Source organism: Sycon ciliatum, chromosome 8, assembly GCF_964019385.1.
Source record: "Sycon ciliatum chromosome 8, ocSycCili1.1, whole genome shotgun sequence".
In the NCBI taxonomy this organism is placed as follows: Eukaryota; Metazoa; Porifera; class Calcarea; order Leucosolenida; family Sycettidae; genus Sycon; species Sycon ciliatum.
In genome coordinates, this window is record NC_088650.1 from 24094058 (window position 1) to 24108548 (window position 14491).

The window sequence follows — 14491 nt, forward strand, 5'->3', positions numbered from 1 at the left end:
GAGATTCAGCTGGCAAATTCGGGTCAGCCCTAGTAGAGACCCAATGTATGTGCCCGGTCACGTGATTGAACTCCCTAATTATATTATTAATAATACTTGCAGATTTCCTATGTACTACGCCAGGGTTTACCGGGTGTTAGCGGCCGTCGTGAGTTCCCTTCGGGAACGGACACGATAATTTACTCTCTTTTTTTACGCCTGGGAGAATCGAACGAGACCAAAATCGAAGCGATCGGAGCACGTTTTGGAAATTGGGTGTAGTGACTGTAGTTACCAGTGTCAGAGTCGCGAAGGACTGAAGTAACCATGGTAACTACCGGTAATCACTTATTAAAAAGGTGGCACTATGGGGCTGTTAAGTGATGACGTCACAGTTCCTTCGATACGCATAGCAACGATCCCACTGGGGACAAACAAAAGTAGCGTCGTCTCCACCGAACCAGTTGTCAGTGGCAACATATAGGAATCGTGTACATTTCTTCGTTTCTTCTTTGCTGTTTTCAGTGAGTGTTTTGTTTTCTCTTTGTCCTTGATCTCGACGGTGTTGTCGTGCTCATTACCTTACTGAGACGTCTCTTGTGACTGTAGCCAGTGTCACGGAGGATTTTATTGGCGTGACGAGGTAGATCGCCGAGATCGAGCGTGACAAACGCTCTGCATTAGTAGCTCCTGTAGAATGTCTTCTGGGATGGCGTATCCATGGTCAACAAAACCAAGGTGCAAGACAACATAAGAGATCGTGTACACGATGTGAACTCCAAAAGGTAAGCTCCTGAACAAGTGGAAAGATATGTGTATTTACAAACTCTCTCTTCATCCATCGATTGCCGCTATGCATTGCATTTTGTCTTCACAGATAATCTGGACAAATAAATTATAATTGTAACTGGAGAGTGCAATCGTGCTTGGGGCCCATCCCAATGTCATCACATGGCTGTGGTGACTAGTGCATACCTGCGAGAGTTTTTCCTCAACTGAGACGGAGTGTAGGTGGATGGATTATGAGAAATGCGAAGATGTGGAGTAAGTTGTGTCGAAGAAATGTGTAATAAAATAAAATTTACTTTACACTCAAACATACACTGTACATGTAACATCATGATAATGATTCCATCTTCATATCTCCGCAACAGATACGCCATACGCACCAAATACACGGTGTGTGTGTACGCGCGCTTGCGTGCGCGCGTACATGCACACACTCTCATGCGTGACCGAGTTGGCCGGATGAACAGACCACGCACTTGCACGAGGTGTCCGTTATGTCATTAGAATGCTGTACTTTATGGCTTTATTCCAAAATAGTATGTCTTGCCCCTGTCAAATGGAGTTTGTGTCTATGCTGAGCGGGTATCGGGCCACGACACCGCACTGCAGTCAGCGCTGGAATTAAAATAGCACTTCATGGATTCATGGATTATTTTATCTAATTTCCTTTGCGTTTACATGTACTTTGTTGAGCCCGTGGTTTCATTTCTGTGTTCTGTCATGATTGGCCTCTGGAAATAATCGGAGTGGATGTCATTTTTGTCATATGTGTGCGCCTTGTGCAACAGGTTCAAGGCTAGATGCACTTCACATTCGGCGTGCGATCTCGGCGTCTGGGACCTGATAACATCTTGGTTGGATGGGTAATCGAGGATGATACTACTCGGCACACCAATGTACATGTCAATGTAATTTTTTACTTTTTCAGAGCTGCACTATTTACGGACGAATGTGTCTGTTAGAGAGGAAATAAATAGTATTCACAAACAAGTCCCACTTCTTGTTTCTGTTCGTAAAAGGAAATTGCAATTTTTTGGTCATATTGTTCGTTCTGGCTGTTTGTCATTGACTGTTCTTCAGGGTTGTGTTGCTGGAGATCGTGGCCGAGGCAGGCCCAGAATGTCATGGCCTGATAATATTATTTCATGGACTGCACTTGACGTGCAGTCCCTGCTCGCTGCTGCACGCGATTGATTTTTATGGCGCTCGCTTGTTCATACAAGTACTTGCTCTGTGACGCTCCGACGGCCTTAGGGCTATGGGCTTGTGATGATGACTATTTACGTCTTGATGCTTACTTCGGTGCTAGCGTGTTTCCCCCGGATTATTTCTATCATCATGCGTGTTCTTGGGCTGAGCGAGCACATGCACGAGTGTTCAGCTATAACCCCGTGTATCTTTGGTTACACTTTGTTCTGCAATGCATGTACCTTGTAACAGTATGTGCTTGCATTGCTTTGTGTGGCCTGCGTATTTCAGGACTATTCAGTGCATTAGACCCAGGTTGGTTTGGTTGCCGGTCCATGCCGGATGATCTCTTGTTGCGTCGCTCTGTGTTTCGTATTCATCAATTTTTGGGCTCGAGAATTGAGCTGGTGTGTGGTTCCCAATATCAAAAAAACATCATGCTGGTGCTCTGTGTTTTGATGATCGACTGTCCGAGCAGTCACGATTCATTACCAGAACGGTCAATACTGTAGTCTCTTGATGTGTTTGTCTTTTTGTGTTTTCGCCGGGGGAATTAACGGTGACGTTGCACATAGAACGGCAGTGTTGCATCACTGGACGACCCTGCCTCTGCATCTGACTTCATGTCCCCAGGATCTGGTGCAGATACACCAGACAGTCACTTCCTGGAAACACGCAAATAGCAAAAGAAGAGATCCCGCAAATCAGGAAAAACCATTGTGGAAAATATCGAGTAGATCATATACACCATTCAATAATCTGGAGTAATTACAGTGAGACAAACACTTCAGTGCTCTCTCTCTCTCTCTCTCTCTCTCCATCCTTCCAAAATACCCTGTAACAATTCCCTAGAATTATTTTATTTTAATATATTCTCAGGACATCATTCTGAACATAATAACTTCTTCCATAGGTCTTCAATCACCACGGAGGGCGAGAATATATCTAAATCATGCAGTTTACGGGAGGTGCGAGCTGTCATGGATATTGAGGCTGATATTATTGTGCCAGCGTGAGGGCAGAGACAGAAAGAAGACCCTGATTTCTTGAACAACTCACCTACATATTAGATTTGATAATTATAATCGAATCCACAGGGAGCGCTCGTACTTTGATCCATCAGGACGCGAAGAATCTTCAAAGCACTCTCAAACACGGAGTTTTACAGTGGGAAGCCAATTTCACAGCCATTATGAAGGCCCTCGACGACTACAGGAGATTTGTAGAGGAAAGAACAAGGAGTAAAGAGCGACAACAATCGCTTGAAGAAAAAGCAAAGAAAAACTGCTCTCTCTCCAGTCATTTAGATGCTGTTGCCTTTGACAACTGGTTCCATCCAGAGGACGCGGCTTTTGTTTGTCCCCAGTGCTCTCCGTTGCTATGCGTATCGAAGGGGCCGTGACGTCACACTTAACAGCCCCATGGCTATGCCTTCAGTCTGTTCAGAAGGTCAAAAATGAAAATCTCTCAGAAAGCGTCGAAAACTATCTCAAACGATAGCTCTTGTGCTGAAGCACGACTCCTGAAGATTTGAGGGGATTCGCTCAAAGGACTTCAGAGATAGACTAAGAGCATTTCAAAGATCCCCGCCGCTCTTCTGTCCCAGCCTCCCCACAGCAAGGGAATACAAGCATTCAAAACTAATGTTTATCGCCATCTGCGAAGCACAAACTGGCTCTGGGCAGTGGGCAGTCGACTCGCGATGCTCTCGTCGTTCTCCTCTATCCCTATCTATGCACCACAACTGGCTCAGACAACCGACTCGCCATGATCAGCCATGATGATGCTCCTCTCAGTAACAGCCCTTGTAATTTGTTAATAGTCTCACAGTTTCTCCCGCACACTCGCTGGTGTTAACCCTTCCTTTCTTTTCATTTGCTGACTCGTACAGCTCTATCTTTTGTTTTTGGTGCGTGTTTTTGGCCGTGATGCCGAGACCTCAGGTCGGCAGAGCCATCAATGCCCCACCATCACTGCTGCGTCTCGCTGCAGCCCCTGCTCAATAGTTGTCACGTTCGTCCTAGTCTCAGTACAGTATCATTGTCTTTCTTTATTAGGCCAAAACAAAAAATAGGCTTGTTTCCGGTCGGCAACCCCTCAAAAAGGAGACTCGGTCGGCCGAAATGAAACTTTTTTTGGATACTTTTTTTTGGTTCCTCAATCATGGTGGTATTGATGGACAAGAGCACCTACACATGTACATTGTACATATATCATGGCAAGGGTCAATGTCAGAGTTGACTGACTCACTGTTCTTGTACAGCATGTGGTGTATTCCTGTTTTCGTACATCCTGAGAAATCAAGCAAACAGTTCGAGTCCTTCCAGCTCCGTTATTCTAGCTCGTATCGACCCCGGAGGCTTTCGAGCCGACAGCTGAGAATCTCTGCTACCTTGTAGGTGTTTTGATTGTGGAATTCGATTGAGATTTGACTGAGTTATGACTCGTTGAGTGCACTTGCACACATGGCATTGCCACCGTTTGTATACATTTGGGACCACAAAAAGTTTCAGAATAGCTCTTATGCACATTGACGTCACGCTTCGCATGACATCATCGCTTTGGCGGAGCTCGCGACCGGCTTGGGGGGACGGAAAAGTGAAACAAGCCGGCTGTCACTCGACAACTGCATTTTCCTTTGTCTTCCTTCGGCTTTTTGGTGTTCGTCCCGAATAAATCTCTTCCTAGTCTGGTTGTTTGGAGTTCCCTTGAGTCTGCAGATTTAGTAGCCGTTTATTCAACATGGTTCACGGCTGCTGCGTCCCTCTCTGCACCAATGAAGCAGATACGCACCCTGATCTTGCTTGGCATGGCTTTCCGAAGGATCCTGTGGAAAAGAAAACGTGGCTAGTGAAGATCCGGCGAGATGAGCGAACCGATGTGGCCAACGATCACCCGGAATACTTCAAAGTGACGGATTCTACCAAAATATGTTCTGCCCATTTAAACCGGAAGATTACTGCCCCGGAGATTGAAAGCGTGCAGATAAGAAGACTGATATATCGAGGAGAAATTTAAACCGGAGAGCAAAAGTTTTTCCTTCAATATTTGCTTGGACAGACAGCAACAATCCGAAGCGGAAGGAGCCTGCAGTTCGTTCTGCACCGCCACCAGCCAAGCGCAAGAAGGTCGAGACGAAGATCGTGGAGGAGAGCCCAGTAGCTGCATGCGGTGGCAGCGAGGACGACGTTCTCACTTTGCCAGGTGAGAGCAGCAGTACGCTCGTGGGAGACGGCAGTGGCGGTGTGAGCAGGGGGGGGGGGGGGGGGTGAGGCGGATCACGATTGCTCGTGCTTCAAAAAGCTCCAGGACAAGCTCGAGCTAGATGACGCGAAGCTAGAGGAGCTGCAAACTAGGTACGATGCGCTGGAGCAGGAGAAGTACTTTTCTAACCCTACGCATCCAAGTGCCATGTCATATGACCGCATCAAACAGGACCACCATTTGGTGAACTATTACAGCGGGTTTAGCTCAGCCCTAATGTTTATGGCATGCTTCAACTTCCTGCACCAAGCGGCCCAGTCTATGAGGTTGTGGAAGGGTTCGGCGTCTGCTCCAGAGGACTGATCTCAAGAAGGCCAGAAGCGTGGCCCGAAGCCAAAGCTATCTCTCGTTGACCAATTCTTGCTGGTCATGATGCGCCTTCGCCTTGGACTCGGCGAAGTTGACCTGGCGTTCCGCTTCGAGATCTCGCAGTCCACTGTGTCCCGTCTCGTAACATCATGGGTCTGTCTAATCAATCGGTACCATAAGTTTAAGCAGCTACCTGTCTGGTTGCCGAGGCGGACAGTGAATTCACTGATGCCACCCTGCTTCAAGGTCTGGTACCCCACGACTAGAGTAATTATTGACTGCACTGAGTTCTTCATCCAAACACCTACCTCTCTGGCCCGTCAATCCGCTACCTGGTCTAATTACAAGAGCCACAATACAGTGAAGGTTCTCATCGGCATCGCGCAGCATGGCCATGTGACTTTTGTCTCTGATGCCTACGAAGGGTCAATCTCGGACAAGGCCATCACCGAGAGCAGTGGTCTGATCACCCTCCTGGAAGCTGGTGATTCAGTCATGGCGGACAAGGGCTTTGAGATAAAGGACTTGCTCCTGGATGTTGGTGTTCGCTTGAACATTCCCCCGTTCAAGTCCGGTGACCGGCAGATGGCCCCGGAAGACCTCCTGGCCACTAAAAAGATAGCGGCAGTACGAATTCATGTCGAACGGAAAATGCAACGAATCAAGGCATACAAGATTCTGGCTGGCAACATAGAGAACACATTGTTTGACCACATACACACTCTGGTCTTTGTCTGTGCTATGCTGACAAACTTTGAAGGTGCCCTTGTAGCTTAGTTCTCAGTTGATCATCAGTTAGTGGTCTGGACAGACTATGCATTTGCATTTGAAAGACTGTAGTGTTCTGAACCACTGCCTGTTTGACCTGGCAGTTATCGCCTAAACGGCCATAGTGCTCTTTTAGAAACTTTGCCGGTTCTCGCCGTCAGTCTGTTGAAGCCCAATGCAACACATATAATGATTGCATGTGATAGCAGTTCAGTGGCATTTGCCGAATTTATTATGGACAAATTGGTTATGCGTATTACACGCATGCAATAATATCGGTGATTGTACGTGCTAGCAGTTCAGTGGCATCTTCCGAATTTAATTTGCACAAAATGGTTATGTGTATTACACACATGCAATAATATCGGTGATTATACGCGACAGTAGATCAGTGGCATCTTCCGAATTTAATTTGCCCCCATTTGTTATGCATATTACACATAAGCAATGATGTCTGACAAGAACAGCCTCCTTTGATGTGACAAGACATACATATTGGCCTGTCCTCGAAGACCTTGACATCGCATTTATATTGTTAAAACCATTCACCTTCACGCAACTCAACCGAATAACAAGCCTGTGAATCCGCTGCAGACAATATCGTTCCCAGTGGAACGAAAAGACAAAATGTCCTGTGCTACTGTCAGTGGGTGGAGGGTGTTCATTGGAAGTGCACCTTGGAAGGTGCAAAATAACAAAAAAATTGTTTGGGCCTTATTTTCGAGCTGGGAATGTGAACATAGTAAAAAAAAATAATAATAAATAAATAAAAAGATCGAGATAGATCTGCAAATTTCACAATTTCGATTTTGCAATTGGTTCTTTTCGTTTTAGAGCGCAATCAATCGTATTCTGATAAAAACCTTCCTTGATATACCGTACTGGCAATATATGTTGCCGCAGTGAGGCCATGAAGCGTTACATTGGCACATGTTTGCCGCACGCAGGGCGTTACATGCAAAGTCGCACAGGAGCCGTTACACAGGTTTCTATATTGCCGCAGTCCTTTTTTTGCTATTGCCGCATCACTTTTTTGCTATTGCCGCATCATTTTTTTTCTTTTGCCGCATCATTTTTTCTTTTAAAGAGTCGGCGTGGAGAAAGCAATTTTATTAGTGCAATTAGGAGTATAATCGATGCAGACATGGCCAGACAACAACAAGTTCATGGAATTTTTAAGGATTTTTATGTTATTCAAAATCGATTTTCGTGTTCCGCTCATCAGTGAATAGTATCGGAACTGAGGGTACTGTGTACAAAAATAGAACATTTCATAACAGCATAATTAATTAAAAGTGTGAACAACAAAGGAAGTGCTACAGCATTACATAATAGGTGTCAAACATAGTGCTAACGTATATAACTGAGTGCAGCCACAAAGCAAGAGGTGATACAGTGCAACATGACACAACATTTACATCTGATAACCAGCTACGAGAACAACTTTAGCGCGACTACATGCTTCTTTTGTTTACAAAGAACAGGATTATGCACACGAATACATACAGCTTCCAGAACCTTCAACTGCTTAACATAACTTGCACGGCACAAAACAGAAAAGTGAGAATCATCGTACACACTAAGACAATCTGGACGTGATAACAAGTGACAAAATACAGCTGACTTTTTGCTCACGTCGCTCTCTTCCGTCTCATCCCGCTCCTTTCCTTCGATCTCCTCCGCCTTATCCTCGTCCTCCGTCTCATCTTCATCATCATCGTCCTCACCACCACCATCATCATCATCAGTCACTTCCTCATCATCCGTTTGATGCTCAGTCTCACTGCACTCCTTATCAGCCTCCAACATGGCTCCATCATCTCCACCAGCATCACAAGTCGTTTGACCGCTGCTCCGCGTCACCGTTGCTGGGTTCTCTGCTACTGCACACCCATTTCCACTGTCCATTTTGCGTGGGCCAAGTCCATTCCGTGCATAAATTTCAAGTGAATAGTTTGCTGTGCTTCTTCTGGGTCTGTGGGTGAGGATATTGGTTTCATTTTGGTTTGTCGATGATCTCCCTCTCTGTCCAGACACAGTCGGCACCGTGGATCCCAGCACCGGGGGGACCACCGTCTCGGTAGTCACCAAAGGTAAAGGGGGTGGCTCAGGCGGAGGCAAGGGCAACTGCCGAGGTGAAGGTTCAGTGTCTCTCGGTGGCCCCTCCTCCATTCCAGGACGATGATGTTGTGCTAGAGTAGGCTCCGCTACCGTTTGCAGTGGGTCGAGAAGTGGAGGATAAGGCGGAGGAGATCGAAGGAAAGGAGCGGGATGAGACGGAAGAGAGCGACGTGAGCAAAAAGTCAGCTGTATTTTGTCACTTGTTATCACGTCCAGATTGTCTTAGTGTGTACGATGATTCTCACTTTTCTGTTTTGTGCCGTGCAAGTTATGTTAAGCAGTTGAAGGTTCTGGAAGCTGTATGTATTCGTGTGCATAATCCTGTTCTTTGTAAACAAAAGAAGCATGTAGTCGCGCTAAAGTTGTTCTCGTAGCTGGTTATCAGATGTAAATGTTGTGTCATGTTGCACTGTATCACCTCTTGCTTTGTGGCTGCACTCAGTTATATACGTTAGCACTATGTTTGACACCTATTATGTAATGCTGTAGCACTTCCTTTGTTGTTCACACTTTTAATTAATTATGCTGTTATAAAATGTTCTATTTTTGTACACAGTACCCTCAGTTCCGATACTATTCACTGATGAGTGGAACACGAAAATCGATTTTGAATAACATAAAAATCCTTAAAAATTCCATGAACTTGTTGTTGTCTGGCCATGTCTGCATCGATTATACTCCTAATTGCACTAATTTTTTCTTTTCATCCACATTGAAGGCACAGAGATTCAGTTGCTATCCAACTGTTACAAACCCGACGGCAAAGGGCGACAACGATATCAATAGAAGACTGTATATTTTAACTATCAGACTGATCTGTTCACAAAAAGATCATCAAAAGGAAAGTGACATAGGGGAAGAGCGCTTCCTCCAAAAACTACTTTTCACCACGCGGTACACGTGCTTTCACAGTTTTCAGCCTTTTTTTGCAGTGCAAACTGCAATGAAAAGATCGCCGCACCCCGCCGGACGCGCGTTACGAACTCAACGAAAATTTGTCGCACTAGCCTGGTCGCGCGTTACGCCGCACCCCCCTGCGTTACGCGTTACGCGGCAACATATATTGCCAGTACGGTAGTTCAAATTTTGTGGAAATCTCAGGAGCAGTGCGCGGAGTGATTTGCATTTGGCGACCTCTGCGCATGGGTTTGGTTACCATGGGGCATGACAGGCGTCAGAGTGATTGCGCATGCGCAAATTCAAATTAAATTTTGATTCAAATTAATTATTTGATAACATTTTTGTTGTTTCGTTCTGTAGCTGTGACAATAGGGCTTGAAAGTGCTACGTCACAGCATAGCAACAATTTCAAAAATTCAAAAACTGGATCCACTTGGATCCAGTTTTTGTATGGATCCAAGCACATTTCAAGCGGTCTTACCCACAGCATGGTGATGTAGCCAGTGAAACTGACTGATTTGGCTACTGGGGGGCGGGGTTACAACTGGTGGTGAAATAAAAGTCACACCTGCATGCGACATGAGTGGGTTGCTATGCACCCACATACTTAGGTAATAGCAAAGTCACACCTCAGTGGATCCAAAAATAGAAATCTGATGTCAACTTACTACTCCCTGGCCGTTTTGACGTCATCACTTTCAAACCCTATTGTACAAGCTGCCAGGCGTTGTTTTTCTATTGCGATGGGGAAGAAGCGAGCTCAAGGCCGACCAGGCAGACCCAGGAAGAGAAAAATTCATGGAAATCAACCGCTGAGAGCCGAATCGGAAGATGAAGCTGCAGCATGTGCGCCAGAAAATCTTGACGATTCTCTGCCAAATTTCAACGATTATTTGCCTTCTATTTCTGATGATGCTGAGATTTCTTCCGAGGATGACCTGAGCACAAGCGATTCGAGTTCAGGATCCAGTTCAGACTCGGACGATGACAATGATGCAGAACTACCTCATGGATTCAGGCTCGTCGACTTGGTGTGCCTTCGAACTCTTTTGTTGGCTTCTGTGTGTTGCAAAAATTGTCATGGACCAGTCACTCTGAGTGAGCCGAAGAGGCAAGAGTTTGCATCCTGCCTGGAGCTGACCTGTCGAACCTGTGGTTTTTCAATGTGACACACAATTTAAAGGGTCACCCAAGGGTTTTCATGGACGTCATATTCAAGAACAGAAGAGAGCACTCCAGTGTGGCGCATCTCCTTCTCATATTTCGCAAAGAGTGAAGGGCTAGCGCCGTAACTAGCCGCTGCGTCCTTCTTTGTTAGGAAGTGGTCACGGGTGCCAGGTGAGTGGAACGCTCGCACTGCTAAAAGAGATTTCTCCTGACCAGAACTCCTCCACAAATGCACGGGCTGAGAAGACGAGGAGACTCTTCCAATCGGATTCAAGGTGGAAGACGAAGTCTCTGGGGTTGATGGAAGGGATACAACATCCCCCATGTCGACATTCTCTCCGTCATGCGACGTAGAGTTGACGGAATCCTCCATTATTTACTATTTAATCGAAATTTTCGAAATTACTCAATACATTACCTAAGAATAGTAAAGAAAACGCCCAGAAAGAAACGGCTTTCGCCGCTAAAAATAGGAAGGAAGAAACTTGAGGACCACTCGAAGACACTCTTGTCAAAGATTTGTCCACCGAGGAAAGGGCAACGACTCAGGAGGACTCTACTTCCATATTTAACTTATTTGTCCAAAAATTGCGACATGTCCAAAAATTGCGAATCACCTCGTACATGTATCTCCGATTCGTAATCGGTCCTGAAACAGCATCAGCTCCGCCACTGCGTCGCTCATTGACAGAAGTTTTCAAGGACTTTTTGGTAGGTGAGAGCTGCTCGTCAGACTCGTTTGCCAGCGAGGCCAAGATCTGGTCCTGGAGGGGCTGGATCTGATGGGACAATGGCTATGCTGGATCGACTACAGTCAGATTTGATCGACTGGCTTGATGGAGAAAAGCTATTCGATATGCACAATTGCACATGTATATGTATGCACATGCCCGCAACTAAAATAAAAAATAAAATAAACCCGACCAACCGACCCTGGTACAGATGAGTGAAGTGACCCGAAACAACGAATTAATTCTAGGTGTCCTTACAAAATTTTAAAATATTTATTATGTTCTTGGCATGTAAGTATATGTTATCGCATGGTTGCAAGGGCCTTATGGCATATTATTGCCCCGAGAGGTTAGCCCGAGGGCCGTAGCCCCAAGGGCTAACCTCGAGGGGCAATAATATGCCATAAGGCCCGCAGCAACCATGCGATAACAAATTTATCACATGGCCCACAGAGCAGACCATTGGGCTGCTGTTGAAATTAGCCCAAATGCCAACATATTATGACCACAATGTATATTGATGTGCTATCATTATCAAAACAGGAAAAATGAAGATATTTCTCCTACACCCTAACAAAAAGTCTTTTACAGGCCATCAGAGAGTATACAGTACTGAAAGACGGAGACAGAAAAAAGTGCCGGCACCGCATCGTCATAGCAATAGACATGGCAACGACAATAAAATACAGCAGAATCATAATTTCAATTGAAAAATTAAGAGTGCTACCACAACGAGTTTCTTCATGTTTACATGTGTATCAGGAAGTTGTCAAATACAGTACTGCAACAAGTGCAAGTATTTGACGACTCCCGGGTGTGTAATTCTGAGGACAATTTTTCTTCTTTTTTCAGCTCCAGATAGCTGTATTTTTCATTGCAAAACATTCCTGAATTGTTGTGTTGTTGTTCAAGCAAAGGTGAGATGAGCCTGAGAAGAGCTTTGCGTGGCACATGAAGACCACACACAGGCAGTGACTTTGCGAGGATTTGAAAACGCACGACGCTGAGTTGAATTTGTGTTATTTCAAATAATTGTTTGTGATCACAGTACCACTTCGAGCAGAACTGAATCTTATCCACAAGCTTACCGACGGTCAGGCTGCCAACATGACTGAACAAATGATCCCTGCAAGCACCACACGGCAGACGTCCGAGGCCATGTCCATTGCCGGGATGTCCATCTCCAAAAAGAATTCCATCTTCGTCTCAATGCTACACTGCGACTCGTCGTAGAGTCGTACAGACTCTACAGAGTCGTCGTACGAGCGTAGTCACGCGATCACTGAATAAACTATTTTTTTGCGGGCAAATAAACTATTTTTTTGCGGGCAATATCGCATATTATTGCCCGCGGCGCGAAAGGTGCTGATTCGCTGGAGTACGGGCAACAATCACGTGCCATGTGATAATGCTGTATTACAGGTGGAGTCCTGATAATTCGAATATGGCTTAAAGTTACGCTACTAGTATACTGTCCACTAACACCACCAGTTACTACATTTTCAACAATCAGCTCTTGCAATGTGATAATGATAACAGCAATACAGCTTTTGCTGTTCGTAATACACCTTATTTACTACGACATACATAGCTCATTATCCTCATGTCCTTTGCGTCTCTGTGTTTTTCACTGTTTTTATTTGACATTATCTTTCTTGATAAATATGGTGGTAAAGACACACCTGGCAATATGGCGGTAAACACACGCCCACACACGCTCTCTAGGCTGCAAAGTTCTGGCACAGAGCTCTCCTGCCAGGTGTGTCTTTACCACCATATTTATCAACCATAAGTACAGCTGCAGTGGTGTCTTCAACTTCATTCTCCCGAGTCAAGCTCCGTATGAAGACATCCAAGAAGAAGATTGCCTGATGAGTCCAGCGGGGACGAAACGTGTACGTCGCAATCGAGCTATGTCGTTGCTGTGTCATCATCTACATGTATGTGCCATGCGCTACTTGATGTACCAGCCTGCTATGCCGGATACCGCCAGCCATGCATCGACCAGGCGCCAGGCGCAAACTGATGGTGGTGGTGGTGAGAAGGAGAGCTCTGTGCCTGAACTTTGCAGCCTAGAGAGCGTGTGTGGGCAGGCGTGTGTTTACCGCCATATTGCCAGGTGTGTCTTTACCACCATATTTATCAACCATAAGTACAGCTGCAGTGGTGTCTTCAACTTCATTATCTTTCTTTACGGAGTTGTTGTTGCTGTTCGTTTTGCACGGTGACCAGGCGACTGGTGTACGCATGAGCGCGTGACCGCTTACTCACCCGTGCTCGATTGGGAATAAGAGCCGAACGCTGCATCGCAGCCTTTTCGGACCAAAGCCAGTCGACTCAGCGTCCAAAAGACTACAACATATGGACCAATCGCGGTCATCCGTGCTTTTATAAGAACGAAACGGCGCTTTTAGTGACATTTGCATACAAATCCCCTTCTACTACACTGTAGGGCGCAGTCACGCAGTTTCGGTGGAAGTGCGCAAGTTCGATTGGGTATATAGGAGTTGTTGTTGTTGTTACTTTATTTTACTTCGAGTAACTAAGGCCAGTAAGGGAGCGTCTCAGAGTAGACCATTCTACTCAGCACTCCGAAGACTACAACTGGTGAAAGATTGATTGCAGGATACTTCCCCTTTAATCTTCAGCCAGCATCGTAAGGTTATGCCGACCGTCTGGTCTCAGAAGTTCTTTTATGCCGGGCCATATTTAAGTTAGACATATAGATTCGAAGATTATGCCAGAAATTATGGCAGCATAATCCATTGTAATCCGCCAAGGGCTAATGCTAGCTGTGATTTGTGTCAGACTGTCAGTAGGTCTAACTCTAACTTAGTCTAAGTAGAAATCTACGTAGATATCAACATGTAGATCCACAATAATAGAGTAGATCGACCAGGGCAGGGGGGGGGGGGGGCAGGGAAAGAGGGCTTGAAAGTGCTACGTCACAGCATAGCAACAATTTCAAAAATTCAAAAATTGGATCCACTTGGATCCAATTTTTGTATGGATCCAAGCACATTTCAAGCCGTCTTACTCTCAGCAAGGTGATGTAACCAGTGAAACTGACTGATTTGGCTACTGGGGGCGGGGTTACAACTGGTGGAGAAATAAAAGTCACACCTGCATGCGACATGAGTGGGTTGCTATGCACCCACATACTTAGGCAATAGCAAAGTCACACCTTAGTGGATCCAAAAGTAGAAATCTGATGTCAACTTACTACTCCCTGGCCGTTTTGACGTCATCACTTTCAAGCCCTAGAGAGTCGTGAT

At 45.6% G+C, this 14491-nt stretch overlaps 1 long non-coding RNA gene across 1 annotated transcript; it reads left to right on the plus strand.

Annotated features, from left to right (window-relative positions):
* Positions 1–355: 355 nt before the first annotated feature.
* On the plus strand, positions 356–2368 carry LOC135823343 (uncharacterized). The gene is made up of 3 exons (XR_010554675.1): positions 356–764; positions 857–1023; positions 1557–2368. It is a non-coding gene; the product is annotated as an uncharacterized LOC135823343 (long non-coding RNA).
* Positions 2369–14491: the final 12123 nt, after the last annotated feature.